This window comes from Triticum urartu, chromosome 3A (assembly GCF_056163025.1).
Source record: "Triticum urartu cultivar PI428250 chromosome 3A, HENAU_Tu73, whole genome shotgun sequence".
Classification (NCBI taxonomy): domain Eukaryota; kingdom Viridiplantae; phylum Streptophyta; class Magnoliopsida; order Poales; family Poaceae; genus Triticum; species Triticum urartu.
The window spans coordinates 471,134,386-471,149,772 of record NC_141875.1 but is presented as its reverse complement, the minus strand read 5'-3'; positions in this window follow the sequence as shown (position 1 = coordinate 471,149,772).

The following is a 15,387-nucleotide window of genomic DNA, read 5'->3' as shown; positions in this document are numbered from 1 at the left end:
GTATAAAGGAAAGCAGCAAACCGGTCAAAGGCGAAGCTGTTCTATCTCAACTCTCTGACTTGAAGGAAGATGTGGCGGATCTCAAGGCTGGCTCTATTCCAAGTACAAGTTCCGAGGTGAAATGCGTTGATGTGGCCAATCGATATACAGTATAGTTGAATGGTTCGACAAGTTCACATGCCAGAGCTACCTGTTCTCCGCGATTCAATTGGTTCTTCTGCCTTGCCTTCTTATCTATCGGTCCCAAGGTCAAAGAAATAGGTTCAGTGGTTCGACCTCCCAAAGGTTAAAGAAAGACATCGGTATTAAGACCACTCCCTCCGGATGATGATATGTCCCAACCATCTATAGCCCATGGTTCGTTACTCGGGAATTCGGAGAGGTCAGATGAGATAGATGGGTGTGTTCAAAATGGAATGATCCCCTTTTCTCATGTTTGCATTTTTGTTGTCCACAAACAAATAAAGAGTCCGAAAAGACGTACGCATAACAGACTCGGTACCTAGGTCAATGGGTTCAGTGGAGAATTGCGTTACTGTAATAGCGAAGGTATCTATGAAATGCAGTACCAAGGTCAATGAAATTGAAAGGCACCTCTGACAATAGAATCAAAAGGAATTTGCCTGACGAGACCATGAAGGCGCACTTCAACGGGTTTAACTTGAGTGCATGTTGCCTTAGGCGGTCGAATACGATTCTGAGATGTTGAAGATGTTCTTCATAGGATACCGCCTTTACAACGAGATCATCTACATAGCACTCAACAATCTTATGTATTATCTCATCGAAGATCTTAGTCATGGCGCGTTGATATGTAGCACCGGCGTTTTTGAGACCTTTGGGCATAACCTTGTAACAATATATGCCTATTGGAGTGCGAAAGGCTGTGCTTTATCAAGGCAAGCTTCTCTTTCTTTCGCCAATGAAGTTCATATAAGTGTATAGAAAGCCTTCTTTTCACAACCATGCACAAACCAAAGTGCTGCTGAAACGTGAAATCCATGCACCAACAAGTTCCAGTTCATAAGCAATGAAAAAGCAGAGTATATGGGAGGATAGTGGCTAAACTGTTCACTTGAGGAGAGTGGGAAGTGACTAGTCCGATAGGAGAAGAGCGGAAGTGCGATCTTTCGATCCAATCTACGTCGACTAAAATCCATGTCTCATGGCACGAGGGCCATTGCGAGTTGATGTTGTTGCTTTACCGTCACAGTCTGTCCTCAAGAGAGGCATCCATTCCTGGCCAGACAAAGTTCCTATTAGTTCTCTTATAGGAAGCTAGTATACCTGAATGGCCTCAGGTAGCTGTCCCATGCAGTTCTTGCGCTATCCTGGCTCTTGCATTTCCAGCGGTCCCCACATAAATCCTCCCTTTTTTCCTTAATACCCCTTCCTCCTCTTCCCAACCATCTTGTCCTCCTCTCGCTTCACTAATGCTCTTCTTAACTTCTTCAGCTAATTTTTATCCTTCGTAGCTTTGTTTCACTTCTCCTATCCAATCCGGCAACAACTTGCTCACAAGGGTGCAACCACTGAATTTGTAATGACACAATGATTTGAAAAACAATCAAAAGATATGTAAAGAACACAGACAGTAAAGGTAGAAGATCATTTCCGGGTAGATAGGAAAGCTATTAAAATCCACAAACATGAATCAGAGTTTCGACTGGGTTCTCCAGATTTAACCAAAAGAAGACTTTTCTACAAATAAGAGAATTTCTCATTTTTTGGTTTATACCGAGCCAAAACATAGAATTTCCATTGAAGAAGGAAGTAAGGATGCTAGCCGGAGAATCAAGAAATAAATACTTCCCATTCCGATTCTTTTTTAGTTCCCAAGATAGAATTTCTTTGTTTTTGGCAAGAGCGGTGGGTGACAACGTGCAAGACTAGATAGGTTTGGCTTTGATCTGATCAATAGGAATAGGAGGAAGCGTTGGAGAGGTACCAAATGACTGAAGAGGGGAACCCATCTGACCACATGTAGAGCCAGCCCATAAGTAAATTCAAGAGAATTTCTTCATCTTCCAAAGTATGTGAGTGAGGTAAAAATTCCATGGATCGATCTCATCACTCACATCCAACAACTAGTGAAAGATGTAATGATGAAGCTATAGGAGAAGAAAAAGTGTTGGTTTTGATTGGTAATCTTGAGTTGTCATCTTTTGAAAGAGAGTAACTTGCTGGATGGAGAGCAGCTAGGAGAATAAAGTTCATCTTTACCCCATCTTTCATTCCAACTCTATTTTCTTGTGTGCGATCCTTCTTTCTGGTTTGGAATCCAAGAAGCTCAATGGGCTAGTTTCAAGTTCGATCAGACACGAAATCTGGTATAGCCACCAGCCTAGATAGAACGGGCGGGGGAAGAAAAACTAGGAGCGAGCCACATTCAAGAGGGTTGTCAAAGGCCCTCTCAATAGAGCTATTTTGTCATTGAATCGATGGAGGGAAGACTCCTTCGGTAGGTGCCCCCGACTCTTCCAGTTTCTGGGAGAGTTGATAAAATAGGTTGCATCCTATTTTATCAAGATCAACTGCCTTCTTTTGTTTATTTCTCAGTAATCAGCAGTGGGAATAAGCCCTTCCAGTCTTTTTCGCCTAAGAAGGTTTTGGAGGAGGAACCTATGGGAACGGCAGTCCTGCATCGAGATTATTAGTTGCTTACCGCTGCACATTTTATCAAGATCAACCTGTGGGAATAGCCGTCCCTTCCTTACCAAAGAAAGAAAAAAGGAATGACGCGGTCTGGTTTACAAGTAAGAAAGAAATAGGATAAGGGTAAAGGTGACGTTTTAGCTCTTCGTTCCACTCTTGGTTTACAGGCTTTGTTAACCGGACCGGAAAAGGGGGCATTTTCTGGGTAGGTTTCCCTATTAAGTCAGCACCGGATCAAGATTGGAGACCCACCACAAGCAGAGAACAAAAAGCCTAAGAGTGGTGACCAACCATCTGCAAAAGGAGTAACAGAGCAAAGCGGAGAAGAGAAGGAAGCTCTCAGGTTTAGTGATTCATACCTGTCCTGTCTTTTGTTTCCAGGGTTTCGATTTCCGGTCCAGAGCTAGTCTACTTATTTATTTTATACGGAAACGTAATTTTGCATATTATACGGAATTTGTCATACCAGGTTTTCCTAGAGTTGAGGAATTCTATCCATTCCAGGAAAAGCACTGGTTTGAGAAACTACACTACAGGAAAGTACTAAGGAATAGGAAGCTGCTACTTATACTTATTATTCTTGTCCAAAGATGCCAGGCCGAGACAAAAACCCAACTAGTGAAATAGAACGGATCTCTCTAATAAACTGGGGTTCTTCTCTTCGGGTTGCTGGTATCCTTATATGGATCCGTCTTGTCTCCTCGGCTCGATAAGCTAGCAAAGTCAGTTCGTTGGATTGGTCTGTCCGGTCTGTCAGTCAGGAAAGCACGTCAAGTCGGTTAATAGCTCTGGTCCGGTTTCTAACTCGGTGAATTGGTATGGTCTGGAGGCCCGGCAATAACAATAGCAGACAGGTCAGTTGTTCAAGTCCGTCTGGTTGATAGGTCAGCTCGGTATAGAATCTTGTCTGGTTTCTGAAGTCAGTAAAGTCCAATCAGTAGAGTGCCAGTTAAGTTCCTCAAGTAAGGATCTTTGATTCCTCCAATTCGGTAGGTAATCATAATAGTCTCGGCTCGGAATGCGAAGATGCTGCTAATCTGTTAAAGGGATCTAGATCGCATTTATTTGATATGCGTCCCTTCTTCAACCCCGGATGTGTACCTGACGCCAGGGAATAACGTAGTTCTAAAGTAGTGACTCGTGTCTTGGAGGTCGTCCATCCAAATGTTCCTCTTTGCCATTGCCCGCGTCTACTCCTATAACCGAATCGATGGCCTATAGCGCCATGCCATAATGAAATTCTTGATCATTTCTTTGTTCGTAACATGGCGTAGTGTATCACTGGGTGCCACAATCCCATTCAATTCTTGTCCATTCAATACCATGGATATATCGATTTCTATTTTCAGAAAGCTCCTATTTCGATTGATATCTCTAGCAAATATATGCGTAGCGTATGTCAAGATAAAGTGAATCAATCCGTATGACGGCAGGGAGCGGAGGCAGCTTCAACTCAAGTGAGGAGCAAGCTTACCTCGGGCGGGTAGATTGATCGGCTCCTTCATATCTCGGGATTTCGCTTAGGCCACCCAGGCCATACCATAGAAAAAAGATCTGGTTTCCTTTCCCTCATCAACCTGCCGCTGCCGTTCTTTTATTTCACGAAAGAATCTTTCCGTCCGTATTGAGAAACTCAAATTCCTAGAAAGCCGTTGGTGCACCCACCCAGTGAGTAACTACTAATGCAGTGAGTAACTACTAATGTTACGAACAAAGAAACTTTCAAAAAGTGGACCCAACAAGCAAAGCAACGGATTGGGCTGCACTGCCTTTCGGCGTTTTAGTTAGGCGCATCCTCTTGCGGGATGAAAATCTGCCATAGCACGCTCCGCGCCTTTGAAGGAACATTTGCTCGATGATGGTCCTACCCTACGCGGGCTTACTAACGATGGCCAAGCACGCAGTCATTCCCGTTCTATTTGATAGGGGAAGCAAGCTAGTCAAAGAAGAAGGAAGCATGGGTATAGGTAAGTCTAGACATATTGACACGGGCGTATACTGAAATAGGCATAAGGCCGCTAACGCTAAGGAGACAGCACCGCTTCTTTGTTCGTAACTAGGACATGTATTGATGCTAGAGGCAGACTCCTGGCACTTATCACTCCTTAGATGAAGCAAGACAAGAGTGAGTCCGCTAAGGGACAAGTATGACTCAAAAAATGATGGCAGATTTTTATGGAAACGATTATATTTTAGTATATTGTATCATTGGGTTTGTCATTGTCGATAGCTATTCTTGTCGCCGTTAGGGCTGGCCGGATGATCCATCACATAAATGCTATTAATGTTGAAACACAAGTAACTGATATATCCAAAGATGTTCTTAAAGAACAAATCATTTATCAATTGGAAATACTCTATAAAGTCTATAGAGATACTACTGAGGGTGTGCACTTACCGGCAGGAGTCAATCTCCAAGAAGTAAGCACACATCTATTTTTTGTAGACGAGAGAGTGAGCCTTCTAAATAGTATCTACTGTGATCTTATTGCAAAGGGAACTGGAAGTGAATACTTTGGCCAAGTTATACAATTTCTTCTGGGATAGCTTGTTGTGGGGCTTTCCGAAGGGTCGTTCTGAGAGTGGTCTCTTTTCTTTAAGGTTGCATATATTGTCGGAGAAGGGAGGGATCCAGGCCAGGTCTAAAAGTGCCGAGTTGGGTTTGGGACAAGATCAGGAAATAGTGCATCTTATATAGTGGGTGCCAACTTGATTGCTGCTGGGATTGCTTGATAGGAAACTTTGATTGATACGAGCAGATGTGAATGAATTGAAATAGTCAATAGTGGTGATATGATCCCGGTATCTACACTCGGATCTACTTCTGCTACCGAGACTTCTAATGAGGTAGACACTTTTGCATGTTAAGGTTTCCACTTCAAACCATCCAGATTTACACTTCAATTTCTTGTTGTTGACACGGTTTACACTTGACTTCATTCAAACTGACACTTATGTATCTATCTAGGCGGGCGGGCACTTAACCAAACTCAGGTTGACACAAACTATACAAAAGTCTTAATTAGGGTGTTTTTTTCCGATCAACCCGAAACTCCGAACAGAACCGACCCTGACTAGACCTTTTCCCAAGCAACTCCGAATACTGGAAAATCTGAATGAAATTCGATAAGAGAAATCAGAGCATGTTTCTAAATTTGTGATAACTACTTATTTATGAGTGAGAAATGCTTCATGCGAGCACCCTTGGCGGCCTGCTTTTGAGACAGGGAGGCCATGCTCGTATCTATGCTTTTCATCATTGGTCTGGTCTACTCGTACCCCACCCCACAAGGTACATCTTCGACTACCGTGCTTCTTATCTTGACGCTATACATTCAGTTCAGTCAGTCCCAGAGACTTATCCTTCAGAAAAAGGTAATCCACCCATATTGGACTTTTCTTCACCTGGCCTCGCGGATTCAATACCGAATTCTCTTCGCATACCGGCCTGCTAATTCCGGGATTAGCTGTTCTCAATGACTGGTGGATGCCTCTTTTCTACCTTAGAAATCGTTTTTTTTATGTACCTTCTCCCTCTCTACACCTTTTTTCCGCCTCGCCGCCCAGAAAGACCTATAGAAGAAGGAAGAATTCAATCCGTATACTCCAAGCACCGTAACTATCGCACTTTCCAAGCCCCGAATGTCTCTGCATTCGAGGAATCACTTCATTTCAATAGACCACTCGCTCAGTAATCGGCAGTTAAGAAATGGAGATGAAGTTAGCAGGTGAATTCTCTGCTAACTTCATCTCCATTTCAAATAGCATTTATGTGTTTCAACATAGTTGCCGGGATCCTTCCATACCTGCCATCCACCACTACTACTGATCGTTTCCCAGAACGAGCCATACCTTTTCCCAGAATGAGAATACGGCTGAGGACGAATAGCGGCGCCTAGCTTTAGTTTCCACACGACACGATGGATCTATCACTCTCTTTAGCCAGGCCATTCTCTAGAGGAGAGTTCCGAGAATGAATTCCAATCTGGTACCAATCGTAGAAATCGTATTGTAGAGTTCTTCTCACGCCTAGCACAGCTACAAGCATTCCTCGAATGCAGAGACAAGACGGAGGATATCTGATCCCGCGGAACATCTGCTACCAACTACGGATTACCTTGTTTCCATGAAATCCATGTTTCTGGCACCTTGGCCCCCTCTACCTACGAAATTCTGATTCCTATTGCTTAAGAAAGTACAGCAGAAATAAAGTCTTTGGGTAGATGAGGTCACTGATTAGCCCGCTGAGCTGCTCTGTCCCCTCTACCGGGATGGGATGGTTTATGCGCTTGTCCCGATGAAGCTTAGGATCCGATAGAAACACGGGGTCAACTAAGGAAAAAAAATGGGAACCTTTGCATGACGCGCCTTCCTCAGGATGTGCGCTCTCTTTTCAGGATTGAGAATGACGACACAGCCTGGAGGTCTTTCGTCTACTTCTTCTGTCCAGGCCTGTTTAGCATTCTAAGCAGCCTCCTTCCTATACGCATAAAGTGGAGTTATATTAGTACCTAACACCACAATATAAGTCTTATTCTAAGTAGGATCACCCACATTTATTTACTAAGATTTGCTTTATGAAAGTAAATGACACCAGGATGGTTTCAAAATATCTTTCTGATGATAATAATCAAGAAGGTAGCGTACTCACTCTTATAGTATAAGCTTGTACAAGTAAGCCGGTATTAAACTACTCTTATTAGGCAAGCTGGTAAAGACCTACTCTTAGGCATCGATAGTAGGTATTGTAAATTTCTTCTTTTTTTCAAATATCCTCAACCACATGGCCAGAGAAGGGAAGTAAGGAAGAGTATAAGTCTAAGATATAAGTAAAGGTGGGGCTAAGACCTCTAAGTCAAAGAGTGAGGGCGTTAGCGGGTAGTATTTTGGAATGCTGATGTATTTGATTGATAAACCATTGAGTCGTAAATGACCTATTTAGTTCCGGATGAAATATTGATTGACTTTCCATTATACCCTTCTTCCAGCGAAGTGCTTTAACTCTCTTACATCTACCCTCTCTTCCAATCAAGTATCTAGAGAAGGTAGCGAGCCTTTTGAGGTATGGCCTGATAGCGCCTTATAGTCTTGACCCGAATGCTTGAATTTCTGACCTCACTGGTCTCAAATAAATAGACTTTCCTATCCTCTTAAGGTTCTCTATGCCCTCAGACATTGATTGCTATACAGAATTTAGCATAAAGTATTTGAATATTGATTATTATTATGAGGCTGAGAGAGCAAGTAACTTAATGAAGCAAGACTTAGAAGAAAAGGAGAGAGATTCTCCACACGAACGAACGACTCGTCAGGTTCGAACTGACATAGGTGAATCGGACCAACACCTATCTTACACCAACAAGGAGTCGCTTTCTCTATGCCCGACTTACGAGCTCTTTGCTTATTATTTCTCGGGTGGGATGAAGGTCGAAATGTCTAGTTTGAATTGCTTATGCTTATATAGTTTGAATCGTCTAGCTTCATACCAAGGTTGTTCTACAAAAGAACCAAGTAAGAAAGTAAGCCCGTTCAATTGAAATAGCTTCCTCGCTTCGCAGTTCGATACCCACTGAAACTATGGATACGATAGACTCGGGAGGGGGAAAGGGTTACTTTATTTGGGCTGCTAAGTCTTTCTTGTTGATTCCGGAAATAAAGAGGACCTTCTTAATCCTTCGTGCTCCACACCCGCCTCACTGGACCTATCCATTCGAGCTCTCTCCTCTAATCCCAACTCAACACGGCTGGACGACGACGCCTGTTCACTTATAACGAGATCACACGTTAAGCCCGATGAATTCATCTACAATTTCTGGATTTGTCGGTTTGGCAAGGCAGAACCAGGGCCCTTCCATTAAGGTTATATTATAGTTTCGATAGGAGAGATGCAGACCAGATAGGAATGCAAGAATACTCTGTAAATTGTTTATTAATTGGTTTAGTCTGTGGAAGAGAAGTATCGATCTAGAGGATTGCCCCCCAGACTGACCTAGTTGTCCTTGACTTGCTTCGGAAAGAAAAGACCTAGTACTTGTTTACCTTGACCATGGCTACTTTCCCGCCGCCTTTCCTTCTATACTTTTCCTATGTGCTATCCCAGGCATCCCTTGTCAAGCTACCTATCCCTACGAAAAAGCAAGCCTACTTACTACGTGTTTTCCTCCATTGGCAAATACGCATATACTGACCTACTCACGTGCATATCTTGCATAAATAAATCCCCTAAAAAAACAAACTAGCCCGTATCTTCCTAGTCCTTGTTGCCAGCCCTACTCGACTATTTAGAAAAAGCTACTACTTGAATGCATACTTTTACTATTCTTTAAAGAAAAAACACACACTATTTATGAGTTTATGCCCCACCAACAGAGCAAAAGAACGCTCAAATGAGGAACTAGAATATGAAAGTGCAAAATCTCCTACCGAACAAAGAAAGCACTATATCTCATTTCAAAAAGAAGGTAAAAATTCTTCAACCTAACTCAACACAACTATATTTCTACTGTATATGTATGTTTGTAACGTGCCACAAAACCATCTTAAGATTAGACAGTTATCAATCAGCAAACGCATTGACCACATGCAAAAAATAAAGACGGATCTCCTTCCTTTTATTCGGTGCTTTCCTTTTATAAGTCACTGCTATTCTTCCTTGACCCTTCTTACCTTTGCTAGATTTTGCATTCCCCTCATTACTATTCAGCTCAGTATTATCTTCACCTTTGGAATTGCTTCCACCAGAAGTAGACGACAAGTACCGTAGATGTCAGAATTTCGTATATAGCAAATTCAGGTAGTAAGTAATGGAACTGTAGCATGCAAAGGGACTGTACCATGGAAATGGAGAAGAAATCTCCATCAAGTTTTTCCATTTTATGCCATATGAATAAGAGATTCCTTTTAGTTAGAAAGCTCGCGTAGAAGTTTGCTATCAAAGACCTCGGTATTCTTTTCATCCGCGGTTTCCCACTTCTCTGTCTCTGGGTGAATGCCTCTACCAGAGGTTATGCGCCAGCTTGGGAAAGCCTTAAGTTATATCTTAATCTGTCTTGCAAGGTAGATTGGATCATGTCCGCGATAGAAGTTGCGGAGGAATGAAACGACGATTTCGGTATAGGAAGAGAAAGGGATTGTGCTTTCGACCGTGGCGAGATAGGATAGACTTGGGATTCTTTCTTGGCCCTTGATTGCCAACACTCTGGGGCTGAATTAATTAATGAAACTAATAGGAAGGATTGGGATGATGAACTGGTGATATTATTTCTTTCGCTGACTGACCAAGGTAATTAATTCCTTCCATTGGCCAGGCGGGTAAGCAAGGAGACGACGTTCTCATTAAAAAAAATGAAATATGCCATGCCGAATTCAAAAACAACTCCTTAAACTCCATCGTTTACCGACATCCTCTCGGCTATCATACGTCCTCCGCTTATCTCTCTTAGGCATAGGCATCTCAACACATTCCTCCTTCCGAGTTGCTTGTCCGAACTTGGCTCTTTAGTAAAACGAAGGAGCTGCTAAGCTATTATTAGGTATCAATTTAGGAGCCTTTTTTCATTTCCAACTACATTATTGTGAGCATTCGGAACCCGTTCCTACGCGGTCATCAAATTGGCTGGCTTTGGACCCTCGATCGCAGCAATGAACTCAGCGTCCCACTTAACTTACTTTTGGTACTTTTGAATCTTGTCCCATCCCATAGCTTCACAAGTGAATCTACCTATGGATCCATAAAGTTGATCATTACTTTTCAAATTCTTATTTCATGTGTCCGCCATAGCGCTTATCTATCTCCTGGTCTGATTCATCTTTGGAATGTAACCGGACATATTACAAGGCGAAAAAACAGTGATTTCATCGATTCCGTATTGCCCAGTGTCTCCCTTTCCCTCTTTCCTTTCACTTTCCTCGCATAACGAAAGCATGATTTACCCGAGCCGAGTATCTTGTTAGAGTAGTAGATTCCGCGCTCGAGATGATGTGTGTGACCGGGCAGGAGATTCTTTTACTCCAAAGCCGTTGCGCAGGTTTGTGTGTGACAACTATGTCGATCAGTTTTTAAAGACGCCCAGAAACTATGTCTACAGATTCCGACAGAGAGTACAAGTGGTGCCATCGGAGGAAGCTGACAACCTTAGAACAAGAATGGAAAAAGGATTGATTGCTCGACGAAGTAGTACCAACAGGATATATTAATCACTAGGTTACGGTAATATGTGCTTGTCTCCGAAAAGAAGGATAAAGGATAGATTAGCAAAGCAGTCACTCCCAACGGCAGATGAAAACGATACCGACACATCTACTAAATCATCTTAACAACCTTGAAGATACGGGATTATATAATAAACTCATTTAGTTGATAGATCATTATTGGATTCTTTTTATTGTGACCAAGATCCATGAAATAGCTCTCTTTATACTACGTTATAACTAGCGGATACTTCCCATTCTTATGTCTTCTTTCCTTATTACGACTCCTGTGCTTAGATAAAATACGACGTTTGAGTTTGGACATAGCCAATTGCTACTTACGGTGCTAGGCCTTTTCAAGCAATGGAAGGCAGACTTGAATGCCAATCAGACATGGCCAGAAGCTTAGATAATATCACTAGTTTCTCTTGTTTATCACTTAATAAATAGTCTTATTTGTCCCAGGGAGCGAGGAGAGAAGATGACAGGTTGAGTAGAGAAAGGTGGGTCATTGTCCCAACGTAGTAGTATTTTTGTTTTGTTTTCAGCTGATCTATATCAAAATAATAGAATAAATAAAGGCAAAGGATTTGGTTCAGTCGTCAAGTACAGATTTCCTTTACCCAGAGTTGGGAACTCTGAATAGTTGTTTGAATACCGACTGCCTTCCTTGCGCTTCAATTCCTCTTATCCAATCCAACTTCCCCTGGGAGCCAAGCAGAAAAGCAAGTCCTCTAGTTATGGATGCAGTACTCACCTCACTAAACTTAGGAAGAACTAATTCAAGTAGAATTACAAATAGCGAGAAGTGGATGAAAAAGGGATCGAGCCTAGCTCGAAAATAGCTGCTCCTTCCCTCTTTCTTGCTTGCTTTACTCGGTATTCAGTGAAAGATTAGGCTTGGTAATTACAGTTACCAATGGTAAGGATTGGCACGTGAACTTTCCTTTTTATCGAGCTCGAAAAAGCAATGGGTGGGTTGGCTGTGAAAGGAGAGTAGAGTTTTTTAGTTTAGTAAGAAAAGTACTGGGTGAGGCTCCTCACATCCATAACATATTATCTGTACTCTTTTTCAAGCATGCCTCTTTTTAATGACTCTCTTTTTCAACTTAATTGTGGCATTTCATTCTGTTATCGACTAATGGTTGACACTGGAGAAGCATTGAAGGCTCCTTCCATAAATTCCAAAGCCCTGTTTGCTATTATCAGAATATTCTGACTCCCTTGTTGTCTTATTGATCTGACCAACCGCAATAACAACATTGCCATTCGGGGTTACGCGAGTCGGAGTATTAAATAAATGGAATATTCCAGCAGGAGCAACCGAACCATCTTCTCGTTGTCCTTCCATTCTTCTGACCAATAAAATAGCTCTTGGTCATAAGAATCCAGCCGGAGTTCGAAATCGGAGATAAGAATTGAATCGATTTCAGGCACTTCCCTCAAGCCGAAACCGGAACAGGAAACTTGTAACTTCTAGCCGAGAAGGATAAGAGAGGTTTGTCTTGCTTTGTCTTATAGTGATTGTGTGCCAGGGGTCAGCGAAGAGACGGGACGCTATTGTCCCGGACTACTTGGACTAGTCTACTAGGACTCGGGGGAAGAGACTTGTTTGTGATAGGACGAGAGATCAAGTACAGTGTTCGGTTCAAACTAGGCAACCTCTTCGTTATAAGACCGAGAATAGTATATGCCCCGTCTCACCACTAGCTAGGGCCACCAGCATTAGGAAACTAAGGAAGAGTCGTATGGCTAAGGAATTCAGGGCTGATAGAGCTCTTGGGAAGAAGTCAGTATCCAGCTTTCTTTCATTGATATCACAATAACAAGCGAGGAAAGGACAGTCTTTCAAGAGAAGATAGGTCTGTTTTTCATTAAGGAATTGCGGCGAGTATTGCTTGTTTCCCAGATCCGGTATCAGGACCTGTCGATAGATGGGATGGACCCACCCGTTTGACTCTTATGAATTGATAGTTAGATACTATTGCTAAAGGAAAGTAAAGATAGTGGTTTGTGTTGCAAAAAGCTAGTTCAAGGTCAGGCTCCGTTAAACAGAGTCGTCAAGAACGAAAAGCTGAAAGAATGATGTGTCAAACAGTGATTGCGCACAGAGGTTAGTTAAGTATAGGAACTATTGTCCCTAACGAGAAGTATGCTGCTGTCCCAATAAAAGGATAGTTGGACGGTATCGATTGAGGGAATAGGGATAGGTGGTTAAACGCGATGCTGCGCCTAACTATATAGAACGGTGATCCATGAAGAGAAGTCGGCCAGCTATTAAGTCAGAGAAGTCATCAACCTATTACTAGTGTCAGTTCTGTTAAGAGAAGTCATCAACCTATTACTAGTGTCAGTTCTCTTCTTCCTCTCTACCAATTGAAAGTAAGTATTGATTTCGCCTAATAGGGACAAAGCAAAGTAGGGTGGTCAAGTAAAGTATGCCTGGAGTTCGTAGTGCCCACTAGATATCATTGGCAAGTTATAGAAGTCTTTCTCTCTTCTGAGATATCATTGGTCAGTGCAGCGAGGGGCAACCATCATTTCTATTGCTCTGTAAAGAAAAGATAGGACAAGGGTCTTGCTCCACCCAATGGAGATAAAGCACGGGGATCCGTTAAGGGCGTATTGAATCGATAAGAAGCACTTGAATTCTAGTGGGCCCGGCTACCCAACACTATCCCCGGATCATTTATGTATTATCAATTGATAGTAGGGGCAGGCAGGGGAAACTCTTTATATCAGTTAAGTAAACTACTGATTGTATTGTGGGCTGGGATCCTACTTCTATAGCGAAGTAAAGAAGTGTGGAATGCGCTATCTCGAAGTAAAGAAGTGTGGCTTGATAGATAAGTTGCACAAACCTTTGAGCTCGATACGATATAGTCTAGCGATTAGTTCATAGACGGGAAGCTCCATTCTCCCATTATTCGGGACTCTCATTGTTCTGTTCAGAAAGTAGTCGGCATCTTCCTTTATTCAATTAGCAAGGCAGTGCTGGTTGATTTCATCATTTCTAGGTATACCCTCTCCCTTTTCTACGAAGGTTTGCTGCTCCGCCTGCACCAGTGAATTATTCTATTCTTCTCCTTTGGTTCAGTCTGTGGGGAAATCAGAATTCACCATTGAATCCTGTGGATCAGCTCCCTTACATAATAATATTTCACTGTATCAGCTACGAGGGGAAAATCTGAAAGACAGAGGATAGAGAGTGAGAGAAAGAGTGTGAGACTTGCGCCGCTCTCCATTTCGAGGGGATTTCGACGATTCTGGGGTGATTGAACTATTTCTTTACCTGTTCAATTTCTAACGAATCAAGATATCCTCTTGTTCCGGTAGAAATAGTAGCTATCTGCTCTTCCACTGGGAGAGGATTTGCCTGGGATTGTTTAAGCAATTCCCTGAATCGTCGACCCCTTGCCAATTGATTCTGACTTGTTTTATCGAGAGCAGAGGCGAATAATAGGCTTGTCACTCTGCGAATTGAGCTAGTTCCAATTTGGATTTGCCAGCTACTTGTTTCATGGCTTTAATTTGAGCCGCGGATCCTACTCTGGAAACAGAAATACCCACATTAATAGCGGGTCGAATTCTGGCATTGAATAGATCCGCAGATAAGAATATTTGTCCATCTGTAATGGAGATTACATTAGTAGGAATATAGGCGGAAACGTCTCCAGATTGAGTCTCAACTATTGGTAAAGCGGTCATACTTCCTTCGCCTAAAAGAGAATTTAATTTAGCGGCTCTTTCTAAAAGGCGTGAATGCAAATAAAAAACATCCCCTGGATAAGCCTCACGTCCGGGAGGTCTTCTTAATAGAAGGGACATTTGGCGATAAGCTTGTGCCTGTTTGGAGAGATCATCATAAATTATTAAAGTATGCCGTTCGCGGTACATAAAATACTCAGCCAGGGCTGCTCCCGTATAAGGAGCGAGGTATTGTAATGTAGCAGGTGAATCCGCCATTTCAGCTACTACAATAGTGTATTCCATGGCCCCCTCCTCATGGAAAGTAGTTACTACTTGAGCTACGGAGGATGCTCTTTGACCGATAGCTACATAAACACATATTACACCTTGCCCTTTTTTCTTGAGAATTGTATCTGTGGCTACTGCTGTTTTGCCAGTCTGTCTGTCCCCAATAATGAACTCTCGCTGACCGCGCCCTATAGGGATCATCGAATCGATAGCAATAAGCCCTGTTTGAAGAGGTTCGTATACGGAACGCCTGGAAATTCTACTTGGAGCAGGAGATTCAATTAAGCGAGATTCGGAAGCTACAATTTCGCCTCTCCCATCAATAGGTTTAGCCAGAGCATTTATAACACGACCCAAGTTATATACGCTCACGGGTATCTGAGCAATTCTTCCTGTTGCTTTTACAAAACTTCCCTCTTGATGCTAAACCATAGCTCTAACTGAGTCAAATTCCACAATTTCTAAGAACGATATGCTTTTTTTCATTTTCCACTGTGAAAGCTTCTCTCAATCCCTCCCTAGTCCTTTCTTTCCTGGGCACAGGCTTACCTGGTTGACCGCCCA